This window comes from Lepidochelys kempii, chromosome 2 (assembly GCF_965140285.1).
Source record: "Lepidochelys kempii isolate rLepKem1 chromosome 2, rLepKem1.hap1, whole genome shotgun sequence".
Taxonomy (NCBI): domain Eukaryota; kingdom Metazoa; phylum Chordata; order Testudines; family Cheloniidae; genus Lepidochelys; species Lepidochelys kempii.
The window spans coordinates 187,015,971-187,037,163 of record NC_136381.1 but is presented as its reverse complement, the minus strand read 5'-3'; the positions used below and the strand labels follow the sequence as shown (position 1 = coordinate 187,037,163).

General features: G+C 69.9%; 17 non-coding genes across 17 annotated transcripts; all 17 read right to left on the bottom strand.

Moving 5' to 3' along the window:
• Positions 1-426: 426 nt before the first annotated feature.
• On the bottom strand, positions 427-545 carry LOC144930312 (5S ribosomal RNA). Its single transcript, XR_013635494.1, has one exon. It is a non-coding gene; the product is annotated as a 5S ribosomal RNA (ribosomal RNA).
• Positions 546-1,685: 1,140 nt separating this feature from the next.
• LOC144930311 (5S ribosomal RNA) lies at positions 1,686-1,804 on the bottom strand. Its single transcript, XR_013635493.1, has one exon. It is a non-coding gene; the product is annotated as a 5S ribosomal RNA (ribosomal RNA).
• Positions 1,805-2,955: 1,151 nt separating this feature from the next.
• LOC140908021 (5S ribosomal RNA) lies at positions 2,956-3,074 on the bottom strand. The gene has a single exon (XR_012157730.1). It is a non-coding gene; the product is annotated as a 5S ribosomal RNA (ribosomal RNA).
• Positions 3,075-4,225: 1,151 nt separating this feature from the next.
• Positions 4,226-4,344, bottom strand: LOC144930310 (5S ribosomal RNA). The gene has a single exon (XR_013635492.1). It is a non-coding gene; the product is annotated as a 5S ribosomal RNA (ribosomal RNA).
• A 1,144-nt stretch (positions 4,345-5,488) lies between these two features.
• LOC144930309 (5S ribosomal RNA) lies at positions 5,489-5,607 on the bottom strand. The gene has a single exon (XR_013635491.1). It is a non-coding gene; the product is annotated as a 5S ribosomal RNA (ribosomal RNA).
• A 1,155-nt stretch (positions 5,608-6,762) lies between these two features.
• Positions 6,763-6,881, bottom strand: LOC144930308 (5S ribosomal RNA). Its single transcript, XR_013635490.1, has one exon. It is a non-coding gene; the product is annotated as a 5S ribosomal RNA (ribosomal RNA).
• A 1,144-nt stretch (positions 6,882-8,025) lies between these two features.
• On the bottom strand, positions 8,026-8,144 carry LOC144930307 (5S ribosomal RNA). The gene has a single exon (XR_013635489.1). It is a non-coding gene; the product is annotated as a 5S ribosomal RNA (ribosomal RNA).
• Positions 8,145-9,288: 1,144 nt separating this feature from the next.
• On the bottom strand, positions 9,289-9,407 carry LOC144930306 (5S ribosomal RNA). The gene has a single exon (XR_013635488.1). It is a non-coding gene; the product is annotated as a 5S ribosomal RNA (ribosomal RNA).
• Positions 9,408-10,551: 1,144 nt separating this feature from the next.
• LOC144930305 (5S ribosomal RNA) lies at positions 10,552-10,670 on the bottom strand. The gene has a single exon (XR_013635487.1). It is a non-coding gene; the product is annotated as a 5S ribosomal RNA (ribosomal RNA).
• A 1,144-nt stretch (positions 10,671-11,814) lies between these two features.
• LOC144930304 (5S ribosomal RNA) lies at positions 11,815-11,933 on the bottom strand. Its single transcript, XR_013635486.1, has one exon. It is a non-coding gene; the product is annotated as a 5S ribosomal RNA (ribosomal RNA).
• Positions 11,934-13,089: 1,156 nt separating this feature from the next.
• LOC144930303 (5S ribosomal RNA) lies at positions 13,090-13,208 on the bottom strand. The gene has a single exon (XR_013635485.1). It is a non-coding gene; the product is annotated as a 5S ribosomal RNA (ribosomal RNA).
• A 1,151-nt stretch (positions 13,209-14,359) lies between these two features.
• Positions 14,360-14,478, bottom strand: LOC144930302 (5S ribosomal RNA). Its single transcript, XR_013635484.1, has one exon. It is a non-coding gene; the product is annotated as a 5S ribosomal RNA (ribosomal RNA).
• Positions 14,479-15,632: 1,154 nt separating this feature from the next.
• Positions 15,633-15,751, bottom strand: LOC144930301 (5S ribosomal RNA). Its single transcript, XR_013635483.1, has one exon. It is a non-coding gene; the product is annotated as a 5S ribosomal RNA (ribosomal RNA).
• A 1,148-nt stretch (positions 15,752-16,899) lies between these two features.
• Positions 16,900-17,018, bottom strand: LOC144930300 (5S ribosomal RNA). The gene has a single exon (XR_013635482.1). It is a non-coding gene; the product is annotated as a 5S ribosomal RNA (ribosomal RNA).
• Positions 17,019-18,171: 1,153 nt separating this feature from the next.
• On the bottom strand, positions 18,172-18,290 carry LOC144930299 (5S ribosomal RNA). Its single transcript, XR_013635481.1, has one exon. It is a non-coding gene; the product is annotated as a 5S ribosomal RNA (ribosomal RNA).
• A 1,148-nt stretch (positions 18,291-19,438) lies between these two features.
• On the bottom strand, positions 19,439-19,557 carry LOC144930298 (5S ribosomal RNA). Its single transcript, XR_013635480.1, has one exon. It is a non-coding gene; the product is annotated as a 5S ribosomal RNA (ribosomal RNA).
• Positions 19,558-20,707: 1,150 nt separating this feature from the next.
• On the bottom strand, positions 20,708-20,826 carry LOC144930297 (5S ribosomal RNA). Its single transcript, XR_013635479.1, has one exon. It is a non-coding gene; the product is annotated as a 5S ribosomal RNA (ribosomal RNA).
• Between the last annotated feature and the right edge of the window lie 367 nt (positions 20,827-21,193).

Below are 21,193 nucleotides of genomic sequence, written 5' to 3'. Positions count from 1 at the left end.
CTTCCCGGCCAAAAGGACAGCGGCTGCCTCCCTCCCCTCACTTTCAAAGGGCCAGCTGCCAAGGAGGCAGGCTGGCAAAGGGCTTCCCTCAACCAGCCAGCCCAAAGGCCCGGGCTGCGCCGCACGGCAAGGCTTCTGGCTTTCCTTTCTCCCAGCCTCCAGAGGCGGGCAGGGAGCGCGAGGGCAGACAGGCCTTGGGGCGCCTGCCGCCGCTTCGGCCACCTGGCCTCCCACACCTGCTGCCAAGGGGGCAAGAGCGCCGCCTGGTAAGAAAAACAAAGACGCCACGGGGCCGGGCGCCCCAAGCCCTCGCCCTGGGCTGCGGCGGGCGAGGTGGCTACGGCCTGCGAGACCTCTGCGCAAGCAAGCGAGGACCAGGCGGCAAAAGCCTGTGCCGGAGGGAGACCTGCAGCCGGGGCCGGCAAAAGCCTACAGCACCCAGTATTCCCAGGAGGTCTCCCATCCAAGTACTAACCAGGCCCGACCCTGCTTAGCTTCCGAGATCAGACGAGATCGGGCGTGTTCAGGGTGGTATGGCCGTAGACGCTGCTGCCTGCCGCTTTGCCTGCCTTTAAGCGAGCCCACACACACCGCCCTGCCTGCTCCACACCTTCACCCCCCGCCCCCACACCGGCTCCGCAACGCGCTCACGCACGCACGCAACACCGGCCTCGCACCCCAGCCTCCACACACCCAGGCTCACGCCCCGCAGCACCATACGCACCCCACGACCCCCGGCCCACACGCACCGCGACGAACCCTCCTCCCCACCCCCCACAAATACACCCCCGCTCCCCTCTCACCACGCACTCCCTCCTCACATGACGCCCTCACAAACTGCACGCACACACACGCACGCACACACCCCGACACAAAACCCCCAGGGGAAGCGCACCGCCCGGGACGGGGCTGCCGCCCGCACGCCCGCTCCCGCCCCTCACCTGCACGCACCTCGCAGGGGCAGCTCCCGCACAGCCCGCTCGCCTTTCCTCACAGCTCCCGGTCCTCGACACAGCTCTCACGCCTCCCTGGGGACGCCCTCCCGCACTTGGCCTGCCTTTTGCTCGCTCCGGGAAACCCGGGACGCGCCCCCCGGGGGCCTCCCCCTGACCCGTCTCCCGCTTCGCAAGGCCCCGGGGGAGGCAGGATGGGCCACCGCCGCCTCCTCAGGGAGACCAGCCCAGAGGCGACCAGCACCCACCTTTCCCACTTACCGGCCCCGAAGCCGAGGCAGGGACTGCTCCAGGCCCGCAGGCAGCCTTCCCGGCCAAAAGGACAGCGGCTGCCTCCCTCCCCTCACTTTCAAAGGGCCAGCTGCCAAGGAGGCAGGCTGGCAAAGGGCTTCCCTCAACCAGCCAGCCCAAAGGCCCGGGCTGCGCCGCACGGCAAGGCTTCTGGCTTTCCTTTCTCCCAGCCTCCAGAGGCGGGCAGGGAGCGCGAGGGCAGACAGGCCTTGGGGCGCCTGCCGCCGCTTCGGCCACCTGGCCTCCCACACCTGCTGCCAAGGGGGCAAGAGCGCCGCCTGGTAAGAAAAACAAAGACGCCACGGGGCCGGGCGCCCCAAGCCCTCGCCCTGGGCTGCGGCGGGCGAGGTGGCTACGGCCTGCGAGACCTCTGCGCAAGCAAGCGAGGACCAGGCGGCAAAAGCCTGTGCCGGAGGGAGACCTGCAGCCGGGGCCGGCAAAAGCCTACAGCACCCAGTATTCCCAGGAGGTCTCCCATCCAAGTACTAACCAGGCCCGACCCTGCTTAGCTTCCGAGATCAGACGAGATCGGGCGTGTTCAGGGTGGTATGGCCGTAGACGCTGCTGCCTGCCGCTTTGCCTGCCTTTAAGCGAGCCCACACACACCGCCCTGCCTGCTCCACGCCTTCACCCCCCGCCCCCACACCGGCTCCGCAACGCGCTCACGCACGCACGCAACACCGGCCTCGCACCCCAGCCTCCACACACCCAGGCTCACGCCCCGCAGCACCATACGCACCCCACGACCCCCGGCCCACACGCACCGCGACGAACCCTCCTCCCCACCCCCCACAAATACACCCCCGCTCCCCTCTCACCACGCACTCCCTCCTCACATGACGCCCTCACAAACTGCACGCACACACACGCACGCACACACCCCGACACAAAACCCCCAGGGGAAGCGCACCGCCCGGGACGGGGCTGCCGCCCGCACGCCCGCTCCCGCCCCTCACCTGCACGCACCTCGCAGGGGCAGCTCCCGCACAGCCCGCTCGCCTTTCCTCACAGCTCCCGGTCCTCGACACAGCTCTCACGCCTCCCTGGGGACGCCCTCCCGCACTTGGCCTGCCTTTTGCTCGCTCCGGGAAACCCGGGACGCGCCCCCCGGGGGCCTCCCCCTGACCCGTCTCCCGCTTCGCAAGGCCCCGGGGGAGGCAGGATGGGCCACCGCCGCCTCCTCAGGGAGACCAGCCCAGAGGCGACCAGCACCCACCTTTCCCACTTACCGGCCCCGAAGCCGAGGCAGGGACTGCTCCAGGCCCGCAGGCAGCCTTCCCGGCCAAAAGGACAGCGGCTGCCTCCCTCCCCTCACTTTCAAAGGGCCAGCTGCCAAGGAGGCAGGCTGGCAAAGGGCTTCCCTCAACCAGCCAGCCCAAAGGCCCGGGCTGCGCCGCACGGCAAGGCTTCTGGCTTTCCTTTCTCCCAGCCTCCAGAGGCGGGCAGGGAGCGCGAGGGCAGACAGGCCTTGGGGCGCCTGCCGCCGCTTCGGCCACCTGGCCTCCCACACCTGCTGCCAAGGGGGCAAGAGCGCCGCCTGGTAAGAAAAACAAAGACGCCACGGGGCCGGGCGCCCCAAGCCCTCGCCCTGGGCTGCGGCGGGCGAGGTGGCTACGGCCTGCGAGACCTCTGCGCAAGCAAGCGAGGACCAGGCGGCAAAAGCCTGTGCCGGAGGGAGACCTGCAGCCGGGCAGCGGCAGGGGCCGGCAAAAGCCTACAGCACCCAGTATTCCCAGGAGGTCTCCCATCCAAGTACTAACCAGGCCCGACCCTGCTTAGCTTCCGAGATCAGACGAGATCGGGCGTGTTCAGGGTGGTATGGCCGTAGACGCTGCTGCCTGCCGCTTTGCCTGCCTTTAAGCGAGCCCACACACACCGCCCTGCCTGCTCCACGCCTTCACCCCCCGCCCCCACACCGGCTCCGCAACGCGCTCACGCACGCACGCAACACCGGCCTCGCACCCCAGCCTCCACACACCCAGGCTCACGCCCCGCAGCACCATACGCACCCCACGACCCCCGGCCCACACGCACCGCGACGAACCCTCCTCCCCACCCCCCACAAATACACCCCCGCTCCCCTTTCACCACGCACTCCCTCCTCACATGACGCCCTCACAAACTGCACGCACACACACGCACGCACACACCCCGACACAAAACCCCCAGGGGAAGCGCACCGCCCGGGACGGGGCTGCCGCCCGCACGCCCGCTCCCGCCCCTCACCTGCACGCACCTCGCAGGGGCAGCTCCCGCACAGCCCGCTCGCCTTTCCTCACAGCTCCCGGTCCTCGACACAGCTCTCACGCCTCCCTGGGGACGCCCTCCCGCACTTGGCCTGCCTTTTGCTCGCTCCGGGAAACCCGGGACGCGCCCCCCGGGGGCCTCCCCCTGACCCGTCTCCCGCTTCGCAAGGCCCCGGGGGAGGCAGGATGGGCCACCGCCGCCTCCTCAGGGAGACCAGCCCAGAGGCGACCAGCACCCACCTTTCCCACTTACCGGCCCCGAAGCCGAGGCAGGGACTGCTCCAGGCCCGCAGGCAGCCTTCCCGGCCAAAAGGACAGCGGCTGCCTCCCTCCCCTCACTTTCAAAGGGCCAGCTGCCAAGGAGGCAGGCTGGCAAAGGGCTTCCCTCAACCAGCCAGCCCAAAGGCCCGGGCTGCGCCGCACGGCAAGGCTTCTGGCTTTCCTTTCTCCCAGCCTCCAGAGGCGGGCAGGGAGCGCGAGGGCAGACAGGCCTTGGGGCGCCTGCCGCCGCTTCGGCCACCTGGCCTCCCACACCTGCTGCCAAGGGGGCAAGAGCGCCGCCTGGTAAGAAAAACAAAGACGCCACGGGGCCGGGCGCCCCAAGCCCTCGCCCTGGGCTGCGGCGGGCGAGGTGGCTACGGCCTGCGAGACCTCTGCGCAAGCAAGCGAGGACCAGGCGGCAAAAGCCTGTGCCGGAGGGAGACCTGCAGCCGGGCAGCGGCAGGGGCCGGCAAAAGCCTACAGCACCCAGTATTCCCAGGAGGTCTCCCATCCAAGTACTAACCAGGCCCGACCCTGCTTAGCTTCCGAGATCAGACGAGATCGGGCGTGTTCAGGGTGGTATGGCCGTAGACGCTGCTGCCTGCCGCTTTGCCTGCCTTTAAGCGAGCCCACACACACCGCCCTGCCTGCTCCACGCCTTCACCCCCCGCCCCCACACCGGCTCCGCAACGCGCTCACGCACGCACGCACGCAACACCGGCCTCGCACCCCAGCCTCCACACACCCAGGCTCACGCCCCGCAGCACCATACGCACCCCACGACCCCCGGCCCACACGCACCGCGACGAACCCTCCTCCCCACCCCCCACAAATACACCCCCGCTCCCCTCTCACCACGCACTCCCTCCTCACATGACGCCCTCACAAACTGCACGCACACACACGCACGCACACACCCCGACACAAAACCCCCAGGGGAAGCGCACCGCCCGGGACGGGGCTGCCGCCCGCACGCCCGCTCCCGCCCCTCACCTGCACGCACCTCGCAGGGGCAGCTCCCGCACAGCCCGCTCGCCTTTCCTCACAGCTCCCGGTCCTCGACACAGCTCTCACGCCTCCCTGGGGACGCCCTCCCGCACTTGGCCTGCCTTTTGCTCGCTCCGGGAAACCCGGGACGCGCCCCCCGGGGGCCTCCCCCTGACCCGTCTCCCGCTTCGCAAGGCCCCGGGGGAGGCAGGATGGGCCACCGCCGCCTCCTCAGGGAGACCAGCCCAGAGGCGACCAGCACCCACCTTTCCCACTTACCGGCCCCGAAGCCGAGGCAGGGACTGCTCCAGGCCCGCAGGCAGCCTTCCCGGCCAAAAGGACAGCGGCTGCCTCCCTCCCCTCACTTTCAAAGGGCCAGCTGCCAAGGAGGCAGGCTGGCAAAGGGCTTCCCTCAACCAGCCAGCCCAAAGGCCCGGGCTGCGCCGCACGGCAAGGCTTCTGGCTTTCCTTTCTCCCAGCCTCCAGAGGCGGGCAGGGAGCGCGAGGGCAGACAGGCCTTGGGGCGCCTGCCGCCGCTTCGGCCACCTGGCCTCCCACACCTGCTGCCAAGGGGGCAAGAGCGCCGCCTGGTAAGAAAAACAAAGACGCCACGGGGCCGGGCGCCCCAAGCCCTCGCCCTGGGCTGCGGCGGGCGAGGTGGCTACGGCCTGCGAGACCTCTGCGCAAGCAAGCGAGGACCAGGCGGCAAAAGCCTGTGCCGGAGGGAGACCTGCAGCCGGGGCCGGCAAAAGCCTACAGCACCCAGTATTCCCAGGAGGTCTCCCATCCAAGTACTAACCAGGCCCGACCCTGCTTAGCTTCCGAGATCAGACGAGATCGGGCGTGTTCAGGGTGGTATGGCCGTAGACGCTGCTGCCTGCCGCTTTGCCTGCCTTTAAGCGAGCCCACACACACCGCCCTGCCTGCTCCACGCCTTCACCCCCCGCCCCCACACCGGCTCCGCAACGCGCTCACGCACGCACGCACGCAACACCGGCCTCGCACCCCAGCCTCCACACACCCAGGCTCACGCCCCGCAGCACCATACGCACCCCACGGCCCCCGGCCCACACGCACCGCGACGAACCCTCCTCCCCACCCCCCACAAATACACCCCCGCTCCCCTCTCACCACGCACTCCCTCCTCACATGACGCCCTCACAAACTGCACGCACACACACGCACGCACACACCCCGACACAAAACCCCCAGGGGAAGCGCACCGCCCGGGACGGGGCTGCCGCCCGCACGCCCGCTCCCGCCCCTCACCTGCACGCACCTCGCAGGGGCAGCTCCCGCACAGCCCGCTCGCCTTTCCTCACAGCTCCCGGTCCTCGACACAGCTCTCACGCCTCCCTGGGGACGCCCTCCCGCACTTGGCCTGCCTTTTGCTCGCTCCGGGAAACCCGGGACGCGCCCCCCGGGGGCCTCCCCCTGACCCGTCTCCCGCTTCGCAAGGCCCCGGGGGAGGCAGGATGGGCCACCGCCGCCTCCTCAGGGAGACCAGCCCAGAGGCGACCAGCACCCACCTTTCCCACTTACCGGCCCCGAAGCCGAGGCAGGGACTGCTCCAGGCCCGCAGGCAGCCTTCCCGGCCAAAAGGACAGCGGCTGCCTCCCTCCCCTCACTTTCAAAGGGCCAGCTGCCAAGGAGGCAGGCTGGCAAAGGGCTTCCCTCAACCAGCCAGCCCAAAGGCCCGGGCTGCGCCGCACGGCAAGGCTTCTGGCTTTCCTTTCTCCCAGCCTCCAGAGGCGGGCAGGGAGCGCGAGGGCAGACAGGCCTTGGGGCGCCTGCCGCCGCTTCGGCCACCTGGCCTCCCACACCTGCTGCCAAGGGGGCAAGAGCGCCGCCTGGTAAGAAAAACAAAGACGCCACGGGGCCGGGCGCCCCAAGCCCTCGCCCTGGGCTGCGGCGGGCGAGGTGGCTACGGCCTGCGAGACCTCTGCGCAAGCAAGCGAGGACCAGGCGGCAAAAGCCTGTGCCGGAGGGAGACCTGCAGCCGGGCAGCGGCAGGGGCCGGCAAAAGCCTACAGCACCCAGTATTCCCAGGAGGTCTCCCATCCAAGTACTAACCAGGCCCGACCCTGCTTAGCTTCCGAGATCAGACGAGATCGGGCGTGTTCAGGGTGGTATGGCCGTAGACGCTGCTGCCTGCCGCTTTGCCTGCCTTTAAGCGAGCCCACACACACCGCCCTGCCTGCTCCACGCCTTCACCCCCCGCCCCCACACCGGCTCCGCAACGCGCTCACGCACGCACGCACGCAACACCGGCCTCGCACCCCAGCCTCCACACACCCAGGCTCACGCCCCGCAGCACCATACGCACCCCACGACCCCCGGCCCACACGCACCGCGACGAACCCTCCTCCCCACCCCCCACAAATACACCCCCGCTCCCCTCTCACCACGCACTCCCTCCTCACATGACGCCCTCACAAACTGCACGCACACACACGCACGCACACACCCCGACACAAAACCCCCAGGGGAAGCGCACCGCCCGGGACGGGGCTGCCGCCCGCACGCCCGCTCCCGCCCCTCACCTGCACGCACCTCGCAGGGGCAGCTCCCGCACAGCCCGCTCGCCTTTCCTCACAGCTCCCGGTCCTCGACACAGCTCTCACGCCTCCCTGGGGACGCCCTCCCGCACTTGGCCTGCCTTTTGCTCGCTCCGGGAAACCCGGGACGCGCCCCCCGGGGGCCTCCCCCTGACCCGTCTCCCGCTTCGCAAGGCCCCGGGGGAGGCAGGATGGGCCACCGCCGCCTCCTCAGGGAGACCAGCCCAGAGGCGACCAGCACCCACCTTTCCCACTTACCGGCCCCGAAGCCGAGGCAGGGACTGCTCCAGGCCCGCAGGCAGCCTTCCCGGCCAAAAGGACAGCGGCTGCCTCCCTCCCCTCACTTTCAAAGGGCCAGCTGCCAAGGAGGCAGGCTGGCAAAGGGCTTCCCTCAACCAGCCAGCCCAAAGGCCCGGGCTGCGCCGCACGGCAAGGCTTCTGGCTTTCCTTTCTCCCAGCCTCCAGAGGCGGGCAGGGAGCGCGAGGGCAGACAGGCCTTGGGGCGCCTGCCGCCGCTTCGGCCACCTGGCCTCCCACACCTGCTGCCAAGGGGGCAAGAGCGCCGCCTGGTAAGAAAAACAAAGACGCCACGGGGCCGGGCGCCCCAAGCCCTCGCCCTGGGCTGCGGCGGGCGAGGTGGCTACGGCCTGCGAGACCTCTGCGCAAGCAAGCGAGGACCAGGCGGCAAAAGCCTGTGCCGGAGGGAGACCTGCAGCCGGGGCCGGCAAAAGCCTACAGCACCCAGTATTCCCAGGAGGTCTCCCATCCAAGTACTAACCAGGCCCGACCCTGCTTAGCTTCCGAGATCAGACGAGATCGGGCGTGTTCAGGGTGGTATGGCCGTAGACGCTGCTGCCTGCCGCTTTGCCTGCCTTTAAGCGAGCCCACACACACCGCCCTGCCTGCTCCACGCCTTCACCCCCCGCCCCCACACCGGCTCCGCAACGCGCTCACGCACGCACGCACGCAACACCGGCCTCGCACCCCAGCCTCCACACACCCAGGCTCACGCCCCGCAGCACCATACGCACCCCACGGCCCCCGGCCCACACGCACCGCGACGAACCCTCCTCCCCACCCCCCACAAATACACCCCCGCTCCCCTCTCACCACGCACTCCCTCCTCACATGACGCCCTCACAAACTGCACGCACACACACGCACGCACACACCCCGACACAAAACCCCCAGGGGAAGCGCACCGCCCGGGACGGGGCTGCCGCCCGCACGCCCGCTCCCGCCCCTCACCTGCACGCACCTCGCAGGGGCAGCTCCCGCACAGCCCGCTCGCCTTTCCTCACAGCTCCCGGTCCTCGACACAGCTCTCACGCCTCCCTGGGGACGCCCTCCCGCACTTGGCCTGCCTTTTGCTCGCTCCGGGAAACCCGGGACGCGCCCCCCGGGGGCCTCCCCCTGACCCGTCTCCCGCTTCGCAAGGCCCCGGGGGAGGCAGGATGGGCCACCGCCGCCTCCTCAGGGAGACCAGCCCAGAGGCGACCAGCACCCACCTTTCCCACTTACCGGCCCCGAAGCCGAGGCAGGGACTGCTCCAGGCCCGCAGGCAGCCTTCCCGGCCAAAAGGACAGCGGCTGCCTCCCTCCCCTCACTTTCAAAGGGCCAGCTGCCAAGGAGGCAGGCTGGCAAAGGGCTTCCCTCAACCAGCCAGCCCAAAGGCCCGGGCTGCGCCGCACGGCAAGGCTTCTGGCTTTCCTTTCTCCCAGCCTCCAGAGGCGGGCAGGGAGCACGAGGGCAGACAGGCCTTGGGGCGCCTGCCGCCGCTTCGGCCACCTGGCCTCCCACACCTGCTGCCAAGGGGGCAAGAGCGCCGCCTGGTAAGAAAAACAAAGACGCCACGGGGCCGGGCGCCCCAAGCCCTCGCCCTGGGCTGCGGCGGGCGAGGTGGCTACGGCCTGCGAGACCTCTGCGCAAGCAAGCGAGGACCAGGCGGCAAAAGCCTGTGCCGGAGGGAGACCTGCAGCCGGGGCCGGCAAAAGCCTACAGCACCCAGTATTCCCAGGAGGTCTCCCATCCAAGTACTAACCAGGCCCGACCCTGCTTAGCTTCCGAGATCAGACGAGATCGGGCGTGTTCAGGGTGGTATGGCCGTAGACGCTGCTGCCTGCCGCTTTGCCTGCCTTTAAGCGAGCCCACACACACCGCCCTGCCTGCTCCACGCCTTCACCCCCCGCCCCCACACCGGCTCCGCAACGCGCTCACGCACGCACGCACGCAACACCGGCCTCGCACCCCAGCCTCCACACACCCAGGCTCACGCCCCGCAGCACCATACGCACCCCACGGCCCCCGGCCCACACGCACCGCGACGAACCCTCCTCCCCACCCCCCACAAATACACCCCCGCTCCCCTCTCACCACGCACTCCCTCCTCACATGACGCCCTCACAAACTGCACGCACACACACGCACGCACACACCCCGACACAAAACCCCCAGGGGAAGCGCACCGCCCGGGACGGGGCTGCCGCCCGCACGCCCGCTCCCGCCCCTCACCTGCACGCACCTCGCAGGGGCAGCTCCCGCACAGCCCGCTCGCCTTTCCTCACAGCTCCCGGTCCTCGACACAGCTCTCACGCCTCCCTGGGGACGCCCTCCCGCACTTGGCCTGCCTTTTGCTCGCTCCGGGAAACCCGGGACGCGCCCCCCGGGGGCCTCCCCCTGACCCGTCTCCCGCTTCGCAAGGCCCCGGGGGAGGCAGGATGGGCCACCGCCGCCTCCTCAGGGAGACCAGCCCAGAGGCGACCAGCACCCACCTTTCCCACTTACCGGCCCCGAAGCCGAGGCAGGGACTGCTCCAGGCCCGCAGGCAGCCTTCCCGGCCAAAAGGACAGCGGCTGCCTCCCTCCCCTCACTTTCAAAGGGCCAGCTGCCAAGGAGGCAGGCTGGCAAAGGGCTTCCCTCAACCAGCCAGCCCAAAGGCCCGGGCTGCGCCGCACGGCAAGGCTTCTGGCTTTCCTTTCTCCCAGCCTCCAGAGGCGGGCAGGGAGCGCGAGGGCAGACAGGCCTTGGGGCGCCTGCCGCCGCTTCGGCCACCTGGCCTCCCACACCTGCTGCCAAGGGGGCAAGAGCGCCGCCTGGTAAGAAAAACAAAGACGCCACGGGGCCGGGCGCCCCAAGCCCTCGCCCTGGGCTGCGGCGGGCGAGGTGGCTACGGCCTGCGAGACCTCTGCGCAAGCAAGCGAGGACCAGGCGGCAAAAGCCTGTGCCGGAGGGAGACCTGCAGCCGGGGCCGGCAAAAGCCTACAGCACCCAGTATTCCCAGGAGGTCTCCCATCCAAGTACTAACCAGGCCCGACCCTGCTTAGCTTCCGAGATCAGACGAGATCGGGCGTGTTCAGGGTGGTATGGCCGTAGACGCTGCTGCCTGCCGCTTTGCCTGCCTTTAAGCGAGCCCACACACACCGCCCTGCCTGCTCCACGCCTTCACCCCCCGCCCCCACACCGGCTCCGCAACGCGCTCACGCACGCACGCAACACCGGCCTCGCACCCCAGCCTCCACACACCCAGGCTCACGCCCCGCAGCACCATACGCACCCCACGACCCCCGGCCCACACGCACCGCGACGAACCCTCCTCCCCACCCCCCACAAATACACCCCCGCTCCCCTCTCACCACGCACTCCCTCCTCACATGACGCCCTCACAAACTGCACGCACACACACGCACGCACACACCCCGACACAAAACCCCCAGGGGAAGCGCACCGCCCGGGACGGGGCTGCCGCCCGCACGCCCGCTCCCGCCCCTCACCTGCACGCACCTCGCAGGGGCAGCTCCCGCACAGCCCGCTCGCCTTTCCTCACAGCTCCCGGTCCTCGACACAGCTCTCACGCCTCCCTGGGGACGCCCTCCCGCACTTGGCCTGCCTTTTGCTCGCTCCGGGAAACCCGGGACGCGCCCCCCCGGGGGGCCTCCCCCTGACCCGTCTCCCGCTTCGCAAGGCCCCGGGGGAGGCAGGATGGGCCACCGCCGCCTCCTCAGGGAGACCAGCCCAGAGGCGACCAGCACCCACCTTTCCCACTTACCGGCCCCGAAGCCGAGGCAGGGACTGCTCCAGGCCCGCAGGCAGCCTTCCCGGCCAAAAGGACAGCGGCTGCCTCTCCTCCCCTCACTTTCAAAGGGCCAGCTGCCAAGGAGGCAGGCTGGCAAAGGGCTTCCCTCAACCAGCCAGCCCAAAGGCCCGGGCTGCGCCGCACGGCAAGGCTTCTGGCTTTCCTTTCTCCCAGCCTCCAGAGGCGGGCAGGGAGCGCGAGGGCAGACAGGCCTTGGGGCGCCTGCCGCCGCTTCGGCCACCTGGCCTCCCACACCTGCTGCCAAGGGGGCAAGAGCGCCGCCTGGTAAGAAAAACAAAGACGCCACGGGGCCCGGGCGCCCCAAGCCCTCGCCCTGGGCTGCGGCGGGCGAGGTGGCTACGGCCTGCGAGACCTCTGCGCAAGCAAGCGAGGACCAGGCGGCAAAAGCCTGTGCCGGAGGGAGACCTGCAGCCGGGGCCGGCAAAAGCCTACAGCACCCAGTATTCCCAGGAGGTCTCCCATCCAAGTACTAACCAGGCCCGACCCTGCTTAGCTTCCGAGATCAGACGAGATCGGGCGTGTTCAGGGTGGTATGGCCGTAGACGCTGCTGCCTGCCGCTTTGCCTGCCTTTAAGCGAGCCCACACACACCGCCCTGCCTGCTCCACGCCTTCACCCCCCCGCCCCCACACCGGCTCCGCAACGCGCTCACGCACGCACGCACGCAACACCGGCCTCGCACCCCAGCCTCCACACACCCAGGCTCACGCCCCGCAGCACCATACGCACCCCCACGGCCCCCGGCCCACACGCACCGCGACGAACCCTCCTCCCCACCCCCCCACAAATACACCCCCGCTCCCCTCTCACCACGCACTCCCTCCTCACATGACGCCCTCACAAACTGCACGCACACACACGCACGCACACACCCCGACACAAAACCCCCAGGGGAAGCGCACCGCCCGGGACGGGGCTGCCGCCCCGCACGCCCCGCTCTCCCGCCCCTCACCTGCACGCACCTCGCAGGGGCAGCTCCCGCACAGCCCCGCTCGCCTTTCCTCACAGCTCCCGGTCCTCGACACAGCTCTCACGCCTCCCTGGGGACGCCCCTCCCGCACTTGGCCTGCCTTTTGCTCGCTCCGGGAAACCCGGGACGCGCCCCCCGGGGGCCTCCCCTGACCCGTCTCCCGCTTCGCAAGGCCCCGGGGGAGGCAGGATGGGCCACCGCCGCCTCCTCAGGGAGACCAGCCCAGAGGCGACCAGCACCCACCTTTCCCACTTACCGGCCCCGAAGCCGAGGCAGGGACTGCTCCAGGCCCGCAGGCAGCCTTCCCGGCCAAAAGGACAGCGGCTGCCTCCCTCCCCTCACTTTCAAAGGGCCAGCTGCCAAGGAGGCAGGCTGGCAAAGGGCTTCCCTCAACCAGCCAGCCCAAAGGCCCGGGCTGCGCCCGCACGGCAAGGCTTCTGGCTTTCCTTTCTCCCAGCCTCCAGAGGCGGGCAGGGAGCGCGAGGGCAGACAGGCCTTGGGGCGCCTGCCGCCGCTTCGGCCACCTGGCCTCCCACACCTGCTGCCAAGGGGGGCAAGAGCGCCGCCTGGTAAGAAAAAACAAAGACGCCACGGGGCCGGGCGCCCCAAGCCCTCGCCCTGGGCTGCGGCGGGCGAGGGTGGCTACGGCCTGCGAGACCTCTGCGCAAGCAAGCGAGGACCAGGCGGCAAAAGCCTGTGCCGGAGGGAGACCTGCAGCCGGGGCCGGCAAAAGCCTACAGCACCCAGTATTCCCAGGAGGTCTCCCATCCAAGTACTAACCAGGCCCGACCCTGCTTAGCTTCCGAGATCAGACGAGATCGGGCGTGTTCAGGGTGGTATGGCCGTAGACGCTGCTGCCTGCCGCTTTGCCTGCCTTTAAGCGAGCCCACACACACCGCCCTGCCTGCTCCACGCCTTCACCCCCCGCCCCCACACCGGCTCCGCAACGCGCTCACGCACGCACGCACGCAACACCGGCCTCGCACCCCAGCCTCCACACACCCAGGCTCACGCCCCGCAGCACCATACGCACCCCACGACCCCCGGCCCCACACGCACCGCGCGACGAACCCTCCTCCCCACCCCCCACAAATACACCCCCCGCTCCCCTCTCACCACGCACTCCCTCCTCACATGACGCCCTCACAAACTGCACGCACACACACGCACGCACACACCCCGACACAAAACCCCCAGGGGAAGCGCACCGCCCGGGACGGGGCTGCCGCCCGCACGCCCGCTCCCGCCCCCTCACCTGCACGCACCTCGCAGGGGCAGCTCCCGCACAGCCCGCTCGCCTTTCCTCACAGCTCCCGGTCCTCGACACAGCTCTCACGCCTCCCTGGGGACGCCCTCCCGCACTTGGCCTGCCTTTTGCTCGCTCCGGGAAACCCGGGACGCGCCCCCCGGGGGCCTCCCCCCTGACCCGTCTCCCGCTTCGCAAGGCCCCGGGGGAGGCAGGATGGGCCACCGCCGCCTCCTCAGGGAGACCAGCCCAGAGGCGACCAGCACCCACCTTTCCCACTTACCGGCCCCGAAGCCGAGGCAGGGACTGCTCCAGGCCCGCAGGCAGCCTTCCCGGCCAAAAGGACAGCGGCTGCCTCCCTCCCCTCACTTTCAAAGGGCCAGCTGCCAAGGAGGCAGGCTGGCAAAGGGCTTCCCTCAACCAGCCAGCCCAAAGGCCCGGGCTGCGCCGCACGGCAAGGCTTCTGGCTTTCCTTTCTCCCAGCCTCCAGAGGCGGGCAGGGAGCGCGAGGGCAGACAGGCCTTGGGGCGCCTGCCGCCGCTTCGGCCACCTGGCCTCCCACACCTGCTGCCAAGGGGGCAAGAGCGCCGCCTGGTAAGAAAAACAAAGACGCCACGGGGCCCGGGCGCCCCAAGCCCTCGCCCTGGGCTGCGGCGGGCGAGGTGGCTACGGCCTGCGAGACCTCTGCGCAAGCAAGCGAGGACCAGGCGGCAAAAGCCTGTGCCGGAGGGAGACCTGCAGCCGGGGCCGGCAAAAGCCTACAGCACCCAGTATTCCCAGGAGGTCTCCCATCCAAGTACTAACCAGGCCCGACCCTGCTTAGCTTCCGAGATCAGACGAGATCGGGCGTGTTCAGGGTGGTATGGCCGTAGACGCTGCTGCCTGCCGCTTTGCCTGCCTTTAAGCGAGCCCACACACACCGCCCTGCCTGCTCCACGCCTTCACCCCCCGCCCCCACACCGGCTCCGCAACGCGCTCCACGCACGCACGCACGCAACACCGGCCTCGCACCCCAGCCTCCACACACCCAGGCTCACGCCCCCGCAGCACCATACGCACCCCACGGCCCCCGGCCCACACGCACCGCGACGAACCCTCCTCCCCACCCCCCACAAATACACCCCCGCTCCCCTCTCACCACGCACTCCCTCCTCACATGACGCCCTCACAAACTGCACGCACACACACGCACGCACACACCCCGACACAAAACCCCCAGGGGAAGCGCACCGCCCGGGGACGGGGCTGCCGCCCCGCACGCCCGCTCCCGCCCCTCACCTGCACGCACCCTCGCAGGGGCAGCTCCCGCACAGCCCGCTCGCCTTTCCTCACAGCTCCCGGTCCTCGACACAGCTCTCACGCCTCCCTGGGGACGCCCTCCCGCACTTGGCCTGCCTTTTGCTCGCTCCGGGAAACCCGGGACGCGCCCCCCGGGGGCCTCCCCCTGACCCGTCTCCGCTTCGCAAGGCCCCGGGGGAGGCAGGATGGGCCACCGCCGCCCTCCTCAGGGAGGACCAGCCCAGAGGCGACCAGCACCCACCTTTCCCACTTACCGGCCCCCGAAGCCGAGGCAGGGACTGCTCCAGGCCCGCAGGCAGCCTTCCCGGCCAAAAGGACAGCGGCTGCCTCCCTCCCCTCACTTTCAAAGGGCCAGCTGCCAAGGAGGCAGGCTGGCAAAGGGCTTCCCTCAACCAGCCAGCCCAAAGGCCCGGGCTGCGCCGCACGGCAAGGCTTCTGGCTTTCCTTTCTCCCAGCCTCCAGAGGCGGGCAGGGAGCGCGAGGGCAGACAGGCCTTGGGGCGCCCTGCCGCCGCTTCGGCCACCTGGCCTCCCACACCTGCTGCCAAGGGGGGCAAGAGCGCCGCCTGGTAAGAAAAACAAAGACGCCACGGGGGCCGGGCGCCCCAAGCCCTCGCCCTGGGCTGCGGCGGGCGAGGTGGCTACGGCCTGCGAGACCTCTGCGCAAGCAAGCGAGGACCAGGCGGCAAAAGCCTGTGCCGGAGGGAGACCTGCAGCCGGGGCCGGCAAAAGCCTACAGCACCCAGTATTCCCAGGAGGTCTCCCATCCAAGTACTAACCAGGCCCGACCCTGCTTAGCTTCCGAGATCAGACGAGATCGGGCGTGTTCAGGGTGGTATGGCCGTAGACGCTGCTGCCTGCCGCTTTGCCTGCCTTTAAGCGAGCCCACACACACCGCCCTGCCTGCTCCACGCCTTCACCCCCCGCCCCCCACACCGGCTCCGCAACGCGCTCACGCACGCACGCAACACCGGCCTCGCACCCCAGCCCTCCACACACCCAGGCTCACGCCCCGCAGCACCATACGCACCCCACGACCCCCGGCCCCACACGCACCGCGACGAACCCTCCTCCCCACCCCCCACAAATACACCCCCGCTCCCCTCTCACCACGCACTCCCTCCTCACATGACGCCCTCACAAACTGCACGCACACACACGCACGCACACACCCCGACACAAAACCCCCCAGGGGAAGCGCACCGCCCGGGACGGGGCTGCCCGCCCGCACGCCCGCTCCCGCCCCTCACCTGCACGCACCTCGCAGGGGCAGCTCCCGCACAGCCCGCTCGCCTTTCCTCACAGCTCCCGGTCCTCGACACAGCTCTCACGCCTCCCTGGGGACGCCCCTCCCGCACTTGGCCTGCCTTTTGCTCGCTCCGGGAAACCCGGGACGCGCCCCCCGGGGGCCTCCCCCTGACCCGTCTCCCGCTTCGCAAGGCCCCGGGGGAGGCAGGATGGGCCACCGCCGCCTCCTCAGGGAGACCAGCCCAGAGGCGACCAGCACCCACCTTTCCCACTTACCGGCCCCGAAGCCGAGGCAAGGGACTGCTCCAGGCCCGCAGGCAGCCTTCCCGGCCAAAAGGACAGCGGCTGCCTCCCTCCCCTCACTTTCAAAGGGCCAGCTGCCAAGGAGGCAGGCTGGCAAAGGGCTTCCCCTCAACCAGCCAGCCCAAAGGCCCGGGCTGCGCCGCACGGCAAGGCTTCTGGCTTTCCTTTCTCCCAGCCTCCAGAGGCGGGCAGGGAGCGCGAGGGCAGACAGGCCTTGGGGCGCCTGCCGCCGCTTCGGCCACCTGGCCTCCCACACCTGCTGCCAAGGGGGCAAGAGCGCCGCCTGGTAAGAAAAACAAAGACGCCACGGGGCCGGGCGCCCCAAGCCCTCGCCCTGGGCTGCGGCGGGCGAGGTGGCTACGGCCTGCGAGACCTCTGCGCAAGCAAGCGAGGACCAGGCGGCAAAAGCCTGTGCCGGAGGGAGACCTGCAGCCGGGGCCGGCAAAAGCCTACAGCACCCAGTATTCCCAGGAGGTCTCCCATCCAAGTACTAACCAGGCCCGACCCTGCTTAGCTTCCGAGATCAGACGAGATCGGGCGTGTTCAGGGTGGTATGGCCGTAGACGCTGCTGCCTGCCGCTTTGCCTGCCTTTAAGCGAGCCCACACACACCGCCCTGCCTGCTCCACGCCTTCACCCCCCGCCCCCACACCGGCTCCGCAACGCGCTCACGCACGCACGCACCGCAACACCGGCCTCGCACCCCAGCCTCCACACACCCAGGCTCACGCCCCGCAGCACCATACGCACCCCACGGCCCCCGGCCCCACACGCACCGCGACGAACCCTCCTCCCCACCCCCCCCACAAATACACCCCCCGCTCCCCTCTCACCACGCACTCCCTCCTCACATGACGCCCTCACAAACTGCACGCACACACACGCACGCACACACCCCGACACAAAACCCCCAGGGGAAGCGCACCGCCCGGGACGGGGCTGCCGCCCGCACGCCCGCTCCCGCCCCCTCACCTGCACGCACCTCGCAGGGGCAGCTCCCGCACAGCCCGCTCGCCTTTCCTCACAGCTCCCGGTCCTCGACACAGCTCTCACGCCTCCCTGGGGACGCCCTCCCCGCACTTGGCCTGCCTTTTGCTCGCTCCGGGAAACCCGGGACGCGCCCCCCGGGGGCCTCCCCCTGACCCGTCTCCCGCTTCGCAAGGCCCCGGGGGAGGCAGGATGGGCCACCCGCCGCCTCCTCAGGGAGACCAGCCCAGAGGCGACCAGCACCCACCTTTCCCACTTACCGGCCCCGAAGCCGAGGCAGGGACTGCTCCAGGCCCGCAGGCAGCCTTCCCGGCCAAAAGGACAGCGGCTGCCTCCCTCCCCCTCACTTTCAAAGGGCCAGCTGCCAAGGAGGCAGGCTGGCAAAGGGCTTCCCTCAACCAGCCAGCCCAAAGGCCCGGGCTGCGCCGCACGGCAAGGCTTCTGGCTTTCCTTTCTCCCAGCCTCCAGAGGCGGGCAGGGAGCGCGAGGGCAGACAGGCCTTGGGGCGCCTGCCGCCGCTTCGGCCACCTGGCCTCCCACACCTGCTGCCAAGGGGGCAAGAGCGCCGCCTGGTAAGAAAAACAAAGACGCCACGGGGCCGGGCGCCCCAAGCCCTCGCCCTGGGCTGCGGCGGGCGAGGTGGCTACGGCCTGCGAGACCTCTGCGCAAGCAAGCGAGGACCAGGCGGCAAAAGCCTGTGCCGGAGGGAGACCTGCAGCCGGGGCCGGCAAAAGCCTACAGCACCCAGTATTCCCAGGAGGTCTCCCATCCAAGTACTAACCAGGCCCGACCCTGCTTAGCTTCCGAGATCAGACGAGATCGGGCGTGTTCAGGGTGGTATGGCCGTAGACGCTGCTGCCTGCCGCTTTGCCTGCCTTTAAGCGAGCCCACACACACCGCCCTGCCTGCTCCACGCCTTCACCCCCCGCCCCCACACCGGCTCCGCAACGCGCTCACGCACGCACGCACGCAACACCGGCCTCGCACCCCAGCCTCCACACACCCAGGCTCACGCCCCGCAGCACCATACGCACCCCACGGCCCCCGGCCCACACGCACCGCGACGAACCCTCCTCCCCACCCCCCACAAATACACCCCCCGCTCCCCTCTCACCACGCACTCCCTCCTCACATGACGCCCTCACAAACTGCACGCACACACACGCACGCACACACCCCGACACAAAACCCCCCAGGGGAAGCGCACCGCCCGGGACGGGGCTGCCGCCCGCACGCCCGCTCCCGCCCCTCACCTGCACGCACCTCGCAGGGGCAGCTCCCCGCACAGCCCCGCTCGCCTTTCCTCACAGCTCCCGGTCCTCGACACAGCTCTCACGCCTCCCTGGGGACGCCCTCCCGCACTTGGCCTGCCTTTTGCTCGCTCCGGGAAACCCGGGACGCGCCCCCCGGGGGCCTCCCCCTGACCCGTCTCCCGCTTCGCAAGGCCCCGGGGGAGGCAGGATGGGCCACCGCCGCCTCCTCAGGGAGACCAGCCCAGAGGCGACCAGCACCCACCTTTCCCACTTACCGGCCCCGAAGCCGAGGCAGGGACTGCTCCAGGCCCGCAGGCAGCCTTCCCGGCCAAAAGGACAGCGGCTGCCTCCCTCCCCTCACTTTCAAAGGGCCAGCTGCCAAGGAGGCAGGCTGGCAAAGGGCTTCCCTCAACCAGCCAGCCCAAAGGCCCGGGCTGCGCCGCACGGCAAGGCTTCTGGCTTTCCTTTCTCCCAGCCTCCAGAGGCGGGCAGGGAGCGCGAGGGCAGACAGGCCTTGGGGCGCCTGCCGCCGCTTCGGCCACCTGGCCTCCCACACCTGCTGCCAAGGGGGCAAGAGCGCCGCCTGGTAAGAAAAACAAAGACGCCACGGGGCCGGGCGCCCCAAGCCCTCGCCCTGGGCTGCGGCGGGCGAGGTGGCTACGGCCTGCGAGACCTCTGCGCAAGCAAGCGAGGACCAGGCGGCAAAAGCCTGTGCCGGAGGGAGACCTGCAGCCGGGGCCGGCAAAAGCCTACAGCACCCAGTATTCCCAGGAGGTCTCCCATCCAAGTACTAACCAGGCCCGACCCTGCTTAGCTTCCGAGATCAGACGAGATCGGGCGTGTTCAGGGTGGTATGGCCGTAGACGCTGCTGCCTGCCGCTTTGCCTGCCTTTAAGCGAGCCCACACACACCGCCCTGCCTGCTCCACGCCTTCACCCCCCGCCCCCACACCGGCTCCGCAACGCGCTCACGCACGCACGCACGCAACACCGGCCTCGCACCCCCAGCCTCCACACACCCAGGCTCACGCCCCGCAGCACCATACGCACCCCACGGCCCCCGGCCCACACGCACCGCGACGAACCCTCCTCCCCACCCCCCACAAATACACCCCCGCTCCCCTCTCACCACGCACTCCCTCCTCACATGACGCCCTCACAAACTGCACGCACACACACGCACGCACACACCCCGACACAAAACCCCCAGGGGAAGCGCACCGCCCGGGACGGGGCTGCCGCCCGCACGCCCGCTCCCGCCCCTCACCTGCACGCACCTCGCAGGGGCAGCTCCCGCACAGCCCCGCTCGCCTTTCCTCACAGCTCCCGGTCCTCGACACAGCTCTCACGCCTCCCTGGGGACGCCCTCCCCGCACTTGGCCTGCCTTTTGCTCGCTCCGGGAAACCCGGGACGCGCCCCCCGGGGGCCTCCCCCTGACCCGTCTCCCGCTTCGCAAGGCCCCGGGGGAGGCAGGATGGGCCACCGCCGCCTCCTCAGGGAGACCAGCCCAGAGGCGACCAGCACCCACCTTTCCCACTTACCGGCCCCCGAAGCCGAGGCAGGGACTGCTCCAGGCCCGCAGGCAGCCTTCCCGGCCAAAAGGACAGCGGCTGCCTCCCCTCCCCTCACTTTCAAAGGGCCAGCTGCCAAGGAGGCAGGCTGGCAAAGGGCTTCCCTCAACCAGCCAGCCCAAAGGCCCGGGCTGCGCCGCACGGCAAGGCTTCTGGCTTTCCTTTCTCCCAGCCTCCAGAGGCGGGCAGGGAGCGCGAGGGCAGACAGGCCTTGGGGCGCCTGCCGCCGCTTCGGCCCACCTGGCCTCCCACACCTGCTGCCAAGGGGGCAAGAGCGCCGCCTGGTAAGAAAAACAAAGACGCCACGGGGCCGGGCGCCCCAAGCCCTCGCCCTGGGCTGCGGCGGGCGAGGTGGCTACGGCCTGCGAGACCTCTGCGCAAGCAAGCGAGGACCAGGCGGCAAAAGCCTGTGCCGGAGGGAGACCTGCAGCCGGGGCCGGCAAAAGCCTACAGCACCCAGTATTCCCAGGAGGTCTCCCATCCAAGTACTAACCAGGCCCGACCCTGCTTAGCTTCCGAGATCAGACGAGATCGGGCGTGTTCAGGGTGGTATGGCCGTAGACGCTGCTGCCTGCCGCTTTGCCTGCCTTTAAGCGAGCCCACACACACCGCCCTGCCTGCTCCACGCCTTCACCCCCCCGCCCCCACACCGGCTCCGCAACGCGCTCACGCACGCACGCACGCAACACCGGCCTCGCACCCCCAGCCTCCACACACCCCAGGCTCACGCCCCGCAGCACCATACGCACCCCACGGCCCCCGGCCCACACGCACCGCGACGAACCCTCCTCCCCACCCCCCACAAATACACCCCCGCTCCCCTCTCACCACGCACTCCCCTCCTCACATGACGCCCTCACAAACTGCACGCACACACACGCACGCACACACCCCGACACAAAACCCCCAGGGGACTCTGAGATAGCGCGT